The 17,379-nt window shown below is 38.7% G+C and overlaps 1 protein-coding gene and 1 long non-coding RNA gene across 2 annotated transcripts in view; both read left to right on the top strand.

Annotated features, from left to right (window-relative positions):
- Positions 1 to 17,379, top strand: part of LOC134625691 (deleted in malignant brain tumors 1 protein-like) — a 246,300-nt gene that overhangs the window by 133,772 nt on the left and 95,149 nt on the right. The gene's annotated exons all lie outside the window — the stretch shown is intronic.
- Positions 11,956 to 14,054, top strand: LOC134625848 (uncharacterized). The gene is made up of 3 exons (XR_010093769.1): positions 11,956 to 12,440; positions 12,557 to 12,660; positions 12,757 to 14,054. It is a non-coding gene; the product is annotated as an uncharacterized LOC134625848 (long non-coding RNA).

Raw genomic sequence — 17,379 nt, 5'->3', positions numbered from 1 at the left:
GGACGGAATGTTGCTGCTAGAGTGAGACAGCTCAACTGGTACAGTGGAAGCAGGTCGAAAATAAATCTTAAAATATTTTTTAAAACTGCTGCTGTGTCTGCAGCGTTCGCTCTACAGCCATCATTTTACCCCCAAAACGTAGCCATCGCTGTCCTCTTTCATCCAATGTGTTTACTATTGTACTAGGTGTTATGGTTCTTTCATAAATGTCACCAATGCACAGCCTCCTCCCTCCAACTCCTCCATAGACTCTAATGTAAAAATGGCTCAGAAGGTTTGTTTGAAAATCAGAAGAGCATGGTGTCTTTCCACTGTCACCACGTCCATATAATAAACTCCACAGGCATGAAAACTGAGAATTCAGTAGACTAGACATTGCTGTCGCTCACGGTGAAAGAATTTTGTCAATACGACTTGTACTTTTCATTTGGGAGCGATTTGTTTGGGGCTGACTTTTCTGTTCATTTTAAGCAGCAAAAGTGAGGCGCATGTCTGTGTGTGTATGGAGCCATTGGGTGCAGTCACTATAGCAACCAGGCTCACACCTGCCTGCTTAACGAGCTCTCTCTCTCTCTCACTGTGCCAAGGTTAGACCTAAAAATGCTGCTGCATCTAACCAGTTGTAGGAAGATTAACTTTTTCAATAGGTACAATAAGACAGATTTTACAGGGGTATGCCAATATATGCCAACTAAGTAGAGCATTGTGATTGGCAAACAGGTTTTTCAGATGGCAGTTGGAGTCAGTTGATGACTTTAAAATCATCCTTTCTGACTGGATAATTAAAGCTTACAGCATCTACCTGTCTGTAGTTGATTTTCCCACATTTTAACTAATGTTTAACTAATCTAATCTCATTTAATGTCTCTGTTTATAGTCTGTATAGTTTATCTCCCCACTAACAAACTTAAAGTAGTTTTAAAATAAAACCCACAAAACAGTTCAAGATGAAATACTTTTTATTTGCTCATGTAATGCCAGTTGCCATATTTTTCTGTATGTCACTCATTCGCTTATACAAAAAGTACCAATTTGTACACTAGTCTAGTGTATTTTTTCCCTCTATCTCTCTATGTCTCTCACACAGAGACTAACACACAGACATGTATATACTCATTATTGCTGTTCAAACTGATGGTCAAATTTCCAAGCACCACCTGAACGCCTCATCTGTTTTCAACCCATCACTGGACCAACTGTCGTCATTCCGCTTTGCTCTCTGCTGTGGTAAGTACAGTACACTCAGTACTGCACTGTTTTATTTTTATGATGGTAAAAATACATGTTTGACATTTAAACTCACATATCAAGTCCATCAGAGTATAAAAGAGTTCAAAGAATAAAGAAAGAAAAAAAAGAACCTTCGCTATCATTTATTTTTGTTAATGACGTTTTGCTGTTAGCAGCAGTGCTAACGCTAGCTTCAATGCTAATGCTAGCAACAATGCTAATGCTAGCATTATTGCTAGCGTTAGCAGTTGTTAACTGACAAAAAGAATATTACTGTGATATTCCTGTGATATTTCTTGGCGGTCAGTGAGACAAAAGTAACAAATGAGCTTTATTATTACCATTGTGGCTTAGTTGTAACAGTAAGAGTGCTTTATGACTTTTGCTGTTAGCAGCAGTGCTAACGCTAGCTTCAATGCTAATGCTAGCAACAATGCTAATGCTAGCATTATTGCTAGCCTTAGCAGTTGTTAACTGACAAAAAGAATATTACTGTGATATTCCTGTGATATTTATTGGCGGTCAGTGAGACAAAAGTAACAAATGAGCTTTATTATTACCATTGTGGCTTAGTTGTAACAGTAAGAGTGCTTTATGACTTTTGCTGTTAGCAGCAGTGCTAACGCTAGCTTCAATGCTAATGCTAGCAACAATGCTAATGCTAGCATTATTGCTAGCCTTAGCAGTTGTTAACTGACAAAAAGAATATTACTGTGATATTCCTGTGATATTTATTGGCGGTCAGTGAGACAAACGTAACAAATGAGCTTTATTATTACCATTGTGGCTCAGTTTTAACAGTAAGAGTGTTAGCGCTAGTAGCAATGCTAACACTAACTGAAGTGCTGACGTTAGCAGGAATGCTAGCGCTAGCAGCAATGCTAGCAGCAATGCTAAGACTAGTAACAGTCTAAAAGTAGCCTTACATAAGTTGAAATACTTCAGTTAATTAGTTTGAATTATAAAATGGCTGCTGTATCAGCTGATGTGCTATATTACTCTATAATTACCGTGTTGAATGTAAGTTCTGTGTATCATATCGTGTGGGCTTTGTATTTCTGTAAGTCTGATAACACTGTACACACAACTAACATATTATTTCTCGTCTTACACTTTCAGGAACTTGACTGACATCTGTGCTTTGCCTGGTAGGTGTGCACATACTGTAAGAGAAGTAGACCAAAATAAAAAAAATAATCTGACTTATATAAGCTGTAAAGTGATGGGTTCAATCTTTCATTCAAACTAGACCTTTTAAACACAAGTTTATAATAAATACACATAAGTGCAGCTTAACATTTGGGCTAAAATATTTTTTTCATACATTTTTGTAGTCACACTACATCTGATTAGTTAATGATTCACTCAATCATATTTGTATTAAAAATATTATTGCTGAATTTAAATAAATATTTATTATTTTAAAAAGTGCCCAATTATGCAACTTTTTGCACATGGCAGCCGACAACAGTTTAGCTTCAATATTTGTTTTGTCCTTTGTCAGTAGTCACAATTAGTTCATATAATTACCATGTGATATCATTTTAATAAAATTATTATTTTTTTCCTTCTTTTTTGTTCACAGTGTGCAGAAGAAAACAAGGACCAGATCTCCAGTCTTCTCTCTCACATCCCAACCCCCCATCCCCTCTATCCTCTGTACTGCTCCACCTGTTGTCTCTGCCTTCCTTCCATCTGTATTTCACCCTGTGGTTTGTGAGAAATTTTGCCAAACCAAGAATCTTATTGCGGTTTGATTTCAAAGCCGCGTCTCTAATTTTAGAGTTCGAAGGAACTCTAATTCACGGTTTAATTGGGATTTCCCAGCCGTGTCTTTCCTGCTCTGTCTGTTCTCTCTGCTAAATTTTCTCTCTACCTGTTTTTCACTCCTGGCTTGCTGCTGAATAATGGCAAGCCAATAAAGCAATAAAGAGTGCATATTTTGCCTCAACCTATGAACAAACTGAACAAACAAAGAAAACTCTGCGGTTTGATTTCAAAGCCGCGTCTCTAATTTTAGAGTTCGAAGGAACTCTAATTCACGGTTTAATTGGGATTTCCCAGCCGTGTCTTTCCTGCTCTGCCTGTTCTCTCTGCTAAATTTTCTCTCTACCTGTTTTTCACTCTTGGCTTGCTGCTGAAAAATGCCAAGCCATTAAAGCAATAAAGAGTGCATATTGCCTCTACCTGAGAACAAACTGAACAAATAAAGAAAACTCTAATTCACGGTTTGATTGTGATTTCCCAGCCGTGTCTCTCCTGCTCTGTCTATTCTCTCTTCTAAATTTTCTCTCTAGCTGTTTTTCATTCTGGGCTTGCTGCTAAGTTGTGCCAAGCCCATAAAGAGAGTACATATTATTCTCTCGACTGACAAAAAAACTGTCAAACAAACAAAGACATCTGTTTCTGAGAAATAAAAACTGAAATATAAAGACAAAGACAACATCTCCTGGTGTGTGCCACTCTTATTTTTTGAATATATTTTATAAAGACTAAGAGAAACACAGGTGTGTAAAAATGCCAAGGAAGCAGAAAAAGTCACAAGCTGCAAAACAACGCTGGAAGAAGTTCCATGAGTTTCACAGTGTACCAACATGTGAACAAGCTGAGTGTGATTTTCTTCAGAGCTCTGCAGAAGACAGTGTGTCTGCAAAGACCAATGCTGATGGTGTCAGACAGGCAGGTCAACATGTTCCTGCACATGTACAACAGGTATCCTATGCGGATGCTGTAAAGAGTGGACTGCAGCATGAATTTAATGAACATCAGGTAAACCACAGAGACCAACATAAGGTGTCAAGTGCCCCACAGGTTGGTTATGCTAATGTGAAAAGAGGCCATCACAGTGATGTGGCAGGGCCATCTCATGCAGAAACAGTGAACCTTGAAAACCAGCCCTCTGTTACACGTGTCTGCGCATCTCACAGCCAGGCACATCCTAAATATGGAGACTCCAGAAACAAGCAGTGCACATGTAATTCACTCACATTTCTTGCATTCCTTCATGAGAATGAAAACATGACTACAGCTGACCTTAATCTGGTCTTGGATAAAGGTGATGTGATGTACAAAGAGGCCAAGAAACGATTTCCTAAAAATATTCATTTGGCAACCGATGAGATGCCAGACAAAGTTGATGCTCGCAGGTCTATGTATCATGTCGACGTGACACAGCTTTCCCGGTATGGGACATTTGAAGAACCTCCAGAGGAAGCAGTAGATACCTTTCTCAGCTTAGAAGCAGGACTGAGCTGCCTGTTGTCAGATGTGCAGTATGCCTTACTGATTATGAGTGGATTGTGTATTGCAGTGTTCAGATCCACATCAGGCAAATATGGTTTCTTTGATCCACACTCCAGAACACCCAGTGGTCTTCCTCTACCACTATGGTCACGTAATCGTGGTACAGCAGTGATGCTGAAATTCACACTCCTCAGTGACATGATTAAGAGGATCCAAGATTCTTATGAAATGATGGAGATATTACCCTCTTGTAACTATGAGCTGAAGCCTGTGCAGTTCTACAGTATGAGCACAGTCAACCTGAGTGATACTATCACAGACACAGTCTGCAGACCAACAGCTTCCACTGCTGTTGATGAAGCAAACCCCTCTACTCCAAGGAGAAACACAACCACTGATCTGCCTGAAAACATCTTTTGTCAAATGTCCATTTGCACGCCACTTGTGAAACAAAAAGAAGTCCACATGACTCAGTTCACATCATATGGAGATCAGAATGAACCTCCTAATATACCCACTGAAGAACTATGCAGTGAATTAAGTTTCCTTCCATCAAGGGATGCTTTTTCATGTCAATCAAATGCTGCTATAACAAATGTTGCTGCCTGTGATCTTTCTGATATAGTTTTACAAAAACTGAAAAAAGTTAATAAACAGCAAAGGCGCAAAATGAAAAGAATATTAAGCGCATCAGACAAACCGAGAAATTGGAGAAAAGAAAACCAAAAAAGGAAAGAACGACAAAAGTATGCTTCAAATAAAGATTACAAAGAAAAGAAGAAATCTTCCACAAGCGAGGCATATAAAAACAATCCTAAAGTTAGACAGAAATATCAACAATATATTAAAAGGCTATATTGTGAGAATGCCGAATTCAGACAAAAACGACAAGATTATATAAAAAGACTTTACTGTGAGAATGTTGAATTCAGAAAGAAACAACAACAATATATTAAAAGACGCTACTGTACCAATGCTGAATTTAGACAAAAACAAAAAAACTATATCACTAAAAGGTATCAAGAGAGCCCAGAATTCAGAGAGAGACAGAGATCTCGAGTGACTCAGCGTTATGCACGTGACAATGCATTCAGAGTAAGACACAGACAACTGATGAAACAACTAATGCGAGACAGGTATCAAAGTAATCTTGCATTCAGGATTATGCACAACATGAGATGTGCCATGAAAATAAAAAGGAAATACAGATGGGTGAACAGACAAACCCAAGAGAGTGACAACAGTGTGATCAACGAGGCCATATCTGTGTTCAAATCACAAATCAAAGCTGGACCATCTTACCCATGTACTGTATGTTTCAAGGCTTCATTTCCAAACCAAGTGCGACCCTGCACAAGGTCAAATTATGTCAAAAACGCACATGTGGCTGCAACATGTTTGACAGGAAGGTTTGTCCATGTTTGTGATGAAAACTGCAGAAATGAGCAGTGCAATGTGTCTGATGAGAGAAAGAGAGAGTGGATTTGTCACACCTGCCACAATCATCTTAAAAATGGATCCATGCCAGCGCTTGCTGTTGCCAATAAACTGGATCTTGCTGATATTCCACCTGAACTGTCTGATCTCAACATACTGGAGAGACATCTCATAGCCAAGTGCATACCATTTGCCAAGATTATTCCTCTTCCCAAAGGCAGACAAAGAGCAATTAGAGGAAATGTGGTCTGTGTCCCATCAGAGGTACAGGAAACTGTTGAAGCATTGCCTCGATTGAGAATTAATTCTCAGGTGATGAGAGTTAAACTGAAGAGACGCTTGTCTTACAAAGGTCATCAGCTGTTTCAGACTGTAAGCTGGTCTAAACTTGTGCAAGCACTGCATAAACTCAAGCAGATTCATCCACAGTATAAGGATGTGAGCATCAGAGATGATGCTGAGCTGTGTGACCCAACACTTCCTGATGAAGATGAGGAGGATGATGATGATGAAAACATGAATGAGGACGATTACGATGAGGCTGATTTAATGGAAATTGACAGCTGTGAGAAAAATGCACTGAGTGAAGCACAAAATAAAAATGAACAGGATATTGACATGTTTCCCTGTGATGGTGAACAACCACGTGAACAGATGAGAGATGATTCAGAGCAAGCAGATGGACTGACTAATGGTGGTTTTGCACTCGAGTCCTGTTTGCAGCCCCCTGATGTGGCTGAGGAGATATTATGTTTCAGTGAAGGAATCTACTCTGTTGCTCCTGCAGAGAGAAACAATCCAATAAGTTTTTTCAAAACACCTAAACTGGAGGCCATGGCCTTCCCTGTGCAGTTTCCTACAGGCCAAAACACACTTGATGAAAGAAGGCTGATCAAAGTATCCCCCAGTGGGTATTTCAAATCAAGACTTTTCTGCATTGATGATCGTTTTGCCAAAGACACAAACTATTTGTTCTTTGCACAGTTTGTGACTGAAATACATTTGGCTACTTCCAGCATGACAATACAGTTAAGGAAGGCAAAGCCTTTGACCAGAGATGGGAGAAAAATAACCTCAGGCATGCTGCAAGATAAACATGAGGTGGAGAAACTGGTGCGAAATAAAGATGCAGTGAGATTCATGCAGCCTCTGAGAGGAACCCCAGCCTATTGGGAGAAAACAACAAGAGATCTTTTTGCCATGATCAGACAGTTGGGAACTCCCACGTTCTTTTGCACATTTTCAGCTGCTGAAATGCGCTGGCCTGAAGTGATTGAGGCAATAACAAGGCAGCAAGGTGAACAAGTGAATTTTGAAGGACTCGACTGGTCAGCAAAGTGTGACATCCTGAGAAGCAATCCTGTCACAACAATGCGCATGTTTGACAAGAGAGTTGAAGCATTATTTAGAGATTTACTCTTATCTCCTGCAGAGCCACTTGGCAAAGTCATTGACTACTTTTACAGAGTGGAGTTTCAGCACAGAGGAAGCCCACACATACACTGCCTCCTGTGGGTAGAAGGTGCTCCTGTGTTTGAGGATGATGATGATCAAACTGTTGTTGATTTTATAAACAAATACATCACAGCTCAGCTGCCTGATCCACATAAACAACCTGAATTGTACAAGAAAGTAACAGAAGTGCAAAAACACAGTAAGAACCACACAAAGACGTGCTTTAGGAGTTTAAACTCTGGGTGCCGTTTTGGTTTTCCCAAACCACCCTGCAATGAGACAATGATCACAAGACCCAGTGAGGATGATGAACTGGAGGTAGAAACTGCAAAGAACAAGCTCAGGCCACTGAACCAGCTGCTGAATGAACCTGAAACTGCTTCCATGAGTTTAGAGCAGCTCTTGGCAAGATGCAAGTTGACACATGCAGAATATGAGCGATACCTGAATAAAATGAACACAAGGAGTACGATCATACTAAAGCGTGATCCAAAAGACTCTTGGATAAACAGCTATAATCCACATCTGCTTGAAGCCTGGAACAGTAATATTGACATAAGCTTTGTTCTAGATGCTTTTGGCGCTGCAAATTATTTAATGAAATATATATCTAAAAAAGAGGGCGGGCTATCTGAGTACCTGAAAACTGTCATTGAGAGCTCCCATAAAGACAGTGTAAATGAGTGCGATGAAATGAGAGCCGTCATGCAGGCATATTCAAAGAAGCGAGAGATCAGTGCACAGGAGTGTGTTGCTCGTGCATGTGGTCTTCACATGAAGCAATGTTCACGGGCTGTAATATTCATACCAACTGATGATAATCCAGTGAAAATGAGTCGTCCCCTTTCAGTTCTGGACAACACAACACCTGAGTCTTCCAATGTTTGGATGACATCTTTGAATGACAAATATAAAGCCAGACCTGAAACACCAGAGTATGAGGAGATGTGCATGGCAGACTTTGCTGCTACTTGCAGGATTGTCTATGGCCAACAGACAAAAGGTAAAGATGTTTTGCCCCTTCTCAATGAGATGGGATTTGTGCAAAGGCGCAAAAACGATAAGCCTGCTATCATCAGATTTCACCGCTGCTCACAAGAAAAACATCCAGAGCAATATTATGGAAGACTGCTTAAACTGTACCTTCCTCATCGTTCAGACAACGAACTGAAAACGCCATCGTTGCCAACCTATCAGGCTTTCTATGGTGCTGGCTGTGTACAGCTACCAGGTACTGACCGTCTTGAGTACGTGCAACACATTGTCAAAAGAAACAGAGAGAAATATGAGAAAAACAGTGAGGAGATCGAGAGCGCTGTTGAGGAATATGAGCAGAACAGAGGTGTGACTGACGAATGGTGTAATCTGGCACCTGAATCAGATCTCGTAAGGTTGCCACTTGTTGAACAAGAAAGAGAGCGAGACAATGAAAATGAACAGGAAGATGTGCCCGACTACAGCCGTCAGGCTGATGCTTCAACAGAAGTCAGAGCCATCAGGGAACCCCCTGCTATTGATCCCACTTTGTTACGTCAGATGTTTCAGAATCTAAATAAGAAGCAAGCCTGCATATTTTATGCAGTTAGAGACTGGTGCATTAAAAGAGTCTGTGCTCTAAATCCGGAGCAGTTTTTCTTTTATATTAATGGTGGTGCTGGAACAGGAAAATCACATCTTATCAAATGCATCTACTCAGAAGCATCTAAGATACTGAGCAAAGTGCCCAGATATGCAGACGACGTTGACATATCAAAACTCACTGTCCTGTTAACTGCTTTCACTGGGACTGCAGCATTTAACATTTCTGGAACAACACTGCATTCTCTTCTCAAACTCCCTAGAAGCTTAAAACCTCCCATTCAGGGACTTGGCAATCAGCTGGATGAAGTCAGATCAGAACTTTTGAATGCTGAAATAATCGTCATTGATGAAGTGTCTATGGTGTCAAGACATCTCTTTGCATATGTAGATGCAAGACTCAAACAGATCAAAGGGACTCGGAGACCCTTTGGAGGCATGTCAGTCATTGCTGTTGGAGACTTCTATCAGCTACCCCCAGTGCGACAGTCGAAACCTCTCTGTGTGCACGACCCGTCCGAGATCGACCTGTGGCGGGAGCATTTTCAGATGATCACTCTGACTGAGATTATGCGTCAGAAAGATGATGTTGTCTTTGCTGAGATGCTGAACAGAATCCGTGTGAAAGGAAAGTTGGATGTGCTTTGCGAAGCAGATAGAAATTTGTTGTCACAGGCCATAACTGAACCAGCCCGTTGTCCGACTGATGCGTTGCACATTTTTGCAACTAACAAAGAAGTGGATGCACACAACTCTGCAACACTGGGTCTGCTCCATACTCATATCATTGACATCCATGCAGATGATTATAGAAAGGATCCTAGAACTGGCAGAATGGCACTTCAAGACAGACCATTCAAAGGAGGTAAAAACGAGTTACCAGACACACTGAAAGTTGCAGAAGGAGCTCGTGTCATGCTCACCAGAAACATTGACATACAAAATGGTTTGGTTAATGGAGCTTTTGGAAAACTACTTAGAGTAGTTTACTCTGAAAACGACCAACACATCATCAAGCTTGGACTTAAAATGGATAATGAGAAATCTGGAAAGAATAACCGCACACCAGCAGACGACATGGTGTACATTGAGAGAGCAGAGGAGAATCTAAAGCAGAAAGGAGTGGTACGAAGACAGTTCCCAGTGAAGCTGGCCTTTGCATGTACAATACATAAGGTACAGGGTATGACAACCACATCAGCTGTTGTCTCTCTTAAGAGCATTTTTGAGCCCGGCATGGCCTACGTAGCTGTCAGTAGAGTGACGTCTCTCAGTGGACTGTATCTTCTTGATATGGAGGAGAAAAAAATATTCACCAATCCAGAAATCACTGCAGCGCTTGAGAACATGAGACAAGCCAACCTTGATGACATGATGCCTCTTCTACATGTGAGACAAACACTGAGCAGGTCAGAGGTTTTCACCATTGTTCATCATAATACAGAGGGACTGCCAGCTCACATTAATGACATCAAGAGTCACCATGAATTGTGTCTAGCAGATGTTTTGTGCCTAACAGAAACACACCTGCGGGGCTCTTTTGTCGCAGAGAGTCTCCACTTGGAAAATTACAATTTGTTCAAACGCAACAGACACCTGTCCTACACAAACTTTCCCCAGATGGCAAACAGAAGTGGTGGTGGAGTTGCTGTTTATGTGAAGAGTGACATTCAAGTGCATGAAAAACAGTACATCCATAATGTAACTGACCTTGAATTTCTGGCTTTAAAGGTTGAAGCACCAGTCAGTGGTCTGATTGCAGTTGTGTACAGACCTCCAGACTACACTCTGAGGCCATTCCTGAAAAACCTGGTAAGCCTATTAGACTCATTAGAGATCATGGACTGTCGTCCCATCATAGTGTGTGGTGATTTTAATGAGAATGTTTTATCCAGTGCAAACAAACCAATCCTGGAGCTGTTTGAATCTAGGGGATATGCACAGGTCATCACTGCCCCTACCACAGAGAAGAACACACTGCTTGACCTAATTTTCATTTCTCAGCCAGAGCGATGTCTCCATTCTGGAGTCATGAAGACCTACCATAGTTACCATGACCCTGTATACTGTGTATTGTCCTGTGATGATTCATGATCTAGATCTTTGAATACAGTAAGTAATTTCTATATTTTTGAATGACTTAAGAAAGTAGAGCGATATTTAAAAGTTGACTTAAGAAAAAGCGCCCTGCATTGCAATATAATGTTTGAATTGTCTACATAAAATACAATTAAATGAATTAAGTAATGATATCAGTAAAAAATGACAATTTTATGTATTACAGAAAATCTAAAAATGAGAAATCTATGAATGTCAGAAAAATCAAATATAGCAGTTTAAAACAAACAGTGTAGGCATATCCTCTCTGCAGCCAGGCTTCAAAATCCTGCCAGGCTGCCCCAGTCTCACTGTGGCTGGGAGGGAGGGAGGGTGGACCAGAGGATTGCCCACACAGCAAATAAATGTTCAACAGCTTCTTCATTGTTTCTGAGAGAACAACACAGACTAAAGGTTGCTTTAAAAAAAAAAATAAATAAATAAAAATAAAAATCTAATTACAGCAATAATGACAGTTAAGCCAGTTTATCTGTGCCTCTATTTTGAAGTAATATTTACAAAAATGTTATTGATTTCAGTTTGTTATAATCTTTAAACTTTTTCAAAAGTATATCATTATATTTTTGGACAAATCTTTCAATGAAACATACATTTTTATGAGCTTTTATCATGTTTCAGCCAGTGCATTTATCAGGGTGGGTCTGGGTCTGGGATGATAAATGCACTGGCTGATAACTGCACATTTCTGGCCAGAAATGTTTCAGCAGTGTTACATATGCACTACATATGTTAAACTTGCTTTTTGTTACCAGTTGATACCCTACATTTGTATAGACATTGGGTGGTGTGAGGCTGGGGAGTTGAGTGGAGTGGGTAGGTGGGAGTTGAATGTGGGGGGGTACGGTGGGAGGTTGTTAGGTTTTTTTTTTTTTTGTTAAGAGAGACACAGTCCTCCTGTGTCTTCTCCAAGCTTCACATGTAAAATCCAACAGTGTGAAGCACATAGCAGCCAGAAACTGTAATGCCACAGATCAGAGAGGCTTCATCATCACCATCTTTATCGCCGTACGATCAGAGCATGAGACTTCACATCTGGAGCACAGGAGAGATTCTGTGATAAGTCCTCCTTCTAGCTTGTCCCACAAGCAGTCGGTGAGATTTACTCACAACAAAAAGGGTTAATGACATTATTTTCACGAAAACATGTATTAATTCTTTGTAAAGTGTTTAAATTGTGTTTTCACTTGACCTTAGGAGTGTTATTTTGAGTGTATTTTAATATCTGTACTCAGGTGTTTCCCTCTGTGATCCATCCCCTTCAGAGCTGAGACACTCAGGACTGAACAGACTGCACAGTTTCTGTGACTGAGCCTCCAAAACATCTTCTTTGAAACCACACATGATAGAAGGGCTTTATATTTGCAGCAGCACTACTAAAGGTATTCAGTTTATTACAGGATGTGTTTGTTTCTTAGGACCAGCTCTAAGTGCACACTACCTAACATATACACCTTTCTGTTCATTACAAACCAACTACTCTGGATCATATGGCCAGTCGGCAGGAATGTTGCTGCAGGAAAACATCCCTGCAGATCACCATCATTGTCAGACTGACTGTGCCTCCTCTGTGCAGTGTCAAGATCCTCCCTAAATGAGTGTGTAAGTTCATTATTTTATTCCCTTTGACAAGACAAGTATCACTGATATTTACATTTACAACTACATATGTTCCTGTTTTCTGCTCTTCTTTTAAAGTTCTTAGCTATCCTGCTTCTGTGCTGCTTGCCACACATCAAACACTGGCCGGATGACAGGGAGGATCCACTCTGAAGTCACTGGACATGATGAGGATCATATGGGACTTTATAGTTTCACAGAAATGTTGTGCTCTTTGATTACAGGTTTTAAATGGACATAATGACTGCCTCTCTCTGATCTGACAGGCTAAAGGATTGTTTTCATTGTTAGTGCTCTGTACAGTGTATGCTTATTTAATATTTCATCACAGAGCAAACCTTTATTTATTTAACATATTTTTATTTTGTTTTAATGTTGAATTAACTGTGGGGATTTTTTTAAGTGGGCACTCGGGATGTCATATGACCAGAAATGTGGTAACTGTAATTCAACAGTATGTAAAGAAAGAATCTGCTAAGAACAAAACACAGACAAAAAACCCCAAGAGAACTCAAATTTGTTCCATGTAATCCAATCTAAAACATTTTAAACTGCTGAACAGCAACACAAACAGTGTTAAAGAAACAGTGTTAACAGAATAATTATGATGAGTTTGTACCAAAGTTTCAGGTCACATGGCACACCTAGTGTGTAGTGTGGGGTATCAGCTGGTAAGTATAGGTTTTTTCATATTTGTGTCCTTAGAGTTCAGATAGATAAAGCCTTGTGTATAATAATTAGTCATAACCACAACTCAAAGTCAGGGACTAACTAAATTTGGGACTTCGTGTCTGAGCCCAGGTTAAAACACAGTGTTAAAAAGCATTTAGTTGCATGGCTGAACAATGCTGTAAACTAATGATACGTATTTATCCATGTTCACAAAAAGGACTAATGTGTTCATTTGATTATTTGTATGTGTTAAAATGTGTCACCACCTTAGGCTTTCGTTTGAGTTCACTCAAAAATCTCTATACAGTTCTCTTTTACCACTGTGTGGACACTGTTTACAATAAAACATAAAAAAGAATGAGTAATAAAAAGATGTGTAGACAGATCAGTAGATTCAGTAGACCAATATTAACAGCTGTTCAGCCATGTTCTACGAAACCAACACAATTTAAAGGTTCAGGATTGTGGTTTTAAAAGTTGAATTTTCATGTATTTCATATGTAGCTTATTATTTTTATTTGGTTATTTAATTTAGTTATTTTTATTTATTCTCCTGTGAAGTGTTTAACAAAAAAAGCTACTTTAATTTCAATTTTATTTGTTTATTATTTGGTAATTTGTTCTTTAAGAATCGAGTCTGTGCCAAAAACTAAAGTTGAACAGACACATGACAGGATCAGATTATTAACACCTTAAAACATTGCAAACGTCTCTTTTTAAAATGATTTTTATTCTATTTCGAAAAAAAAAATTTGTTGAATTAATTTAAGTCCTTTTCAGAAAGAAGCTGTACAATATGACTTAAGATTTTTATGTTATTTTCTATGATATACAAAACAAATGGATGTATGTAAAAACATTATGCTGTATATTAAAGCTTGTATTTTCTCCAGCATGTTTGTTCATCTTTTCAGTTCAATTCAACAAATTTGTTTTTACATTTATTTGTATTATTTTTTTTATGAATTAGAGATTTATAATACATAATTCCACTCTTTAAGTGATTAGAAGAATATGAACTTTTGTTATTCATTCAGAGGTTTTCTGACTAAATTTTCTTTTGTCATTACTCATCTTTTTCTAATTTATATTTTAAACATGTTCAGCTATTTTCCAACTTCTTCTGTGTGAAAACCAGCTTTCAAAAGTTCTGCACTTTTGTTTTCAGGTTAAAAATTCTGTATTTTCCAGCTAATTCAACATTTTTAGCTTAATATTCAGTAATGATTTCATTTCAGTGCATACATTCAGATTCAAGCATTCACACTGCAGTTTCTTCAGAAAATGCACTTTCTAGTTAGTGTGAATGCTTGTAAAAGCATTCACAGTATTGTTGTTGTAATCTTTATTATTAGTGTGAATGCTTGTAAAAGCATTCACAGTATTGTTCTTCTAATCTTTATTATTATATCATATTCCGTACGTTTTTTGGCATCTAACTCCTTCAAAACCGTTCAACTTAGAAAAACCATTCAAACACCGTTAGATTCCTCTTCTTTTGGACATGACTGCTTCTATTTTTCTCATTTTTAACATTTATATTTTTAATTTTATTCAACTTTTTTCAACAAAAATTTCCCATGTATTTCAATGGGGAGACCCTTCAAATCCTCACTCAACTTACTCATTTTTAAACCCCTACTACTTCCACACACATTGACATAGAGCCACCATTCAAACTTTAAAACGAAGACAAGACATTCAACTATTCAACTTGTATTTATCTTTTCAATATCTTTTATACTTTTTCTTCAGTTCCAGTTTAAGTTTCATGATGTTTTTTCACCCGTTTGAGAGTTTATAATGGGTGTGTATGGGACGGAATGTTGCTGCTTGAGTGAGACAGCTCAACTGCCAGAGTGAAAGCAGGTCGAAAATTAATCTTAAAATATTTTCTTAAAACTGCTGCTGTGTCTGCAGCGTTTCGTCTACAGGTATGATTTTACCCTCAAAACGTAGCCATCGCTGTCCTCTTTCATCCAATGTGTTTACTATTGTACTAGGTATTATGGTTCTTTCATAAATGTCACCAAAGCACAGCCTACTCCCTCCAACTCTTCCATAGACTCTAATGTTAAAATGGCTCAGAAGGTTCGTTTGAAAATCAGAAGAGCATGGTGTCTTTCCACTGTCACCACGTCCATATAATAAACTCCACAGCCATGAAAACTCAGAATTCAGTAGACTAGACATTGCTGGCGCTCACGGTGAAAGGATTTTGTCAATACGACTTGTACTTTTCATTTGGGAGCGATTTGTTTCGGGCTGACTTTTCTGTTCATTTTAAGCAGCAAAAGTGAGGTGCATGTCTGTGTCCGTGTGTATGGAGCCATTGGGTGCAGTCACTATAGCAACCAGGCTCACACCTGCCTGCCTAACGAGCTCTGTCTCTCACTGTGCCAAGATTCATCTTAAACACTTCTCTTTCAACTGCTGCTGTGTCCACAGTGTTTGCTCTACAGCCATCATTTTACCCTCAAAACGAAGACCTCGATGTTCTCTTTCCAGCACCGTGTCTTTCAAAGCTGATAGTCACAAACTTTTAAAACTGTATGGATTCAAGTGGAGGGATCACATTTTAGTCATTCAGTTATTCAATGAATATGAAGTTTTGATATTCATTCAGATGTTTTTTGACTCTAAATTTTCTTTTCTTATTTCTTAGGTTTTTCTAATTTTTATTTAAAAACTTTTCAGCTATTTTCCAACTTCTTCTCTGTAATTGTCAGCTTTTAGCAGTTCAGCACTTTTGTTTTCAGGTTATAATTTCTGTATTTTTCATCTCATTCAATATTTTTAACTTAAAATTCAGCAATTAATTCATTTCAGTGCATACATTCAGATTCAAGCATTCACACTGCAGTTTCTTCAGAAAATGCACTTTCTAGTTAGTGTGAATGCTTGTAAAAGCATTCACAGTATTGTTGTTGTAATCTTTATTATTCTATTTTATTATCTATTCCGTACGTTTTTTGTACTCCTACTCCTTCAAAACCGTTCAACTTAGAAAAACCATTCAAACACCGTTAGATTCCTCTTCTTTTGGAATGGTGTGCTTCTATTTTTCTCATTTTTAACATTTATATTTTTAATTTTATTTAACTTTTTTCAACAAAAAATTCCCATGTATTTCAATGGGGAGACCCTTCAAATTCTCCTTCAACTCACTCATTTTTAAACTCTTACTACTTCCACATATGTTGACATAGAGCCACCATTCAAACTTTAAAACGAAGACAAGACATTCAACTATTCAACTTGTATTTATCTTTTCAATATCTATTATACTTTTTCTTCAGTTCCAGTTTAAGTTTCATGATGTTTTTTCACCCGTTTCAGAGTTTATAATGGGTGTGTATGGGACGGAATGTTGGGGCTAGAGTGAGACAGCTCAACTGCTACAGTGAGAGAAGCAAAAAGATTAATCTTAAAATGTTTTTTAAAACTGCTGCTGTGTCCGCAGCGTTTGCTCTACAGGTATGATTTTACCCTCAAAACGTAGCCATCGCTGTCCTCTTTCATCCAATGTGTTTACTATTGTACTAGGTGTTATGGTTCTTTCATAATTGTCACCAATGCACAGCCTACTCCCTCCAACTGCTCCATAGACTCCAATGTTAAAATGGCTCAGAAGGTTCGTTTGAAAATCAGAAGAGCATGGTGTTTTTCCACTGTCACCACGTCCATATAATAAACTCCACCGCCATGAAAACCGAGAATTAGGTAGACTAGACGTTGCCGTCGCTCACGGTGAAAGAATTTTGTCAATACGACTTGTACTTTTCATTTGGGAACGATTTGTTTCGGCCTGACTTTTCTGTTCATTTTAAGCAGCAAAAGTGAGGTGCATGTCTGTGTGTGTGTATGGAGCCATTGGGTGCAGTCACTATAGCAACCAGGCTCACACCTGCCTGCTTAACGAGCTCTCTCTCTCACTGTGCCAAGATTCATCTTAAACAATTTCAGCTGCTGCTGTGTCCACAGTGTTTGCTCTACAGCCATCATTTTACCCTCAAAATGTCACCATCG

Source organism: Pelmatolapia mariae, linkage group LG4 (genome assembly GCF_036321145.2).
Source record: "Pelmatolapia mariae isolate MD_Pm_ZW linkage group LG4, Pm_UMD_F_2, whole genome shotgun sequence".
In the NCBI taxonomy this organism is placed as follows: domain Eukaryota; kingdom Metazoa; phylum Chordata; class Actinopteri; order Cichliformes; family Cichlidae; genus Pelmatolapia; species Pelmatolapia mariae.
Note: the sequence above shows the minus strand (reverse complement) of the source record. Positions and strands in the feature narration are given on the sequence as shown.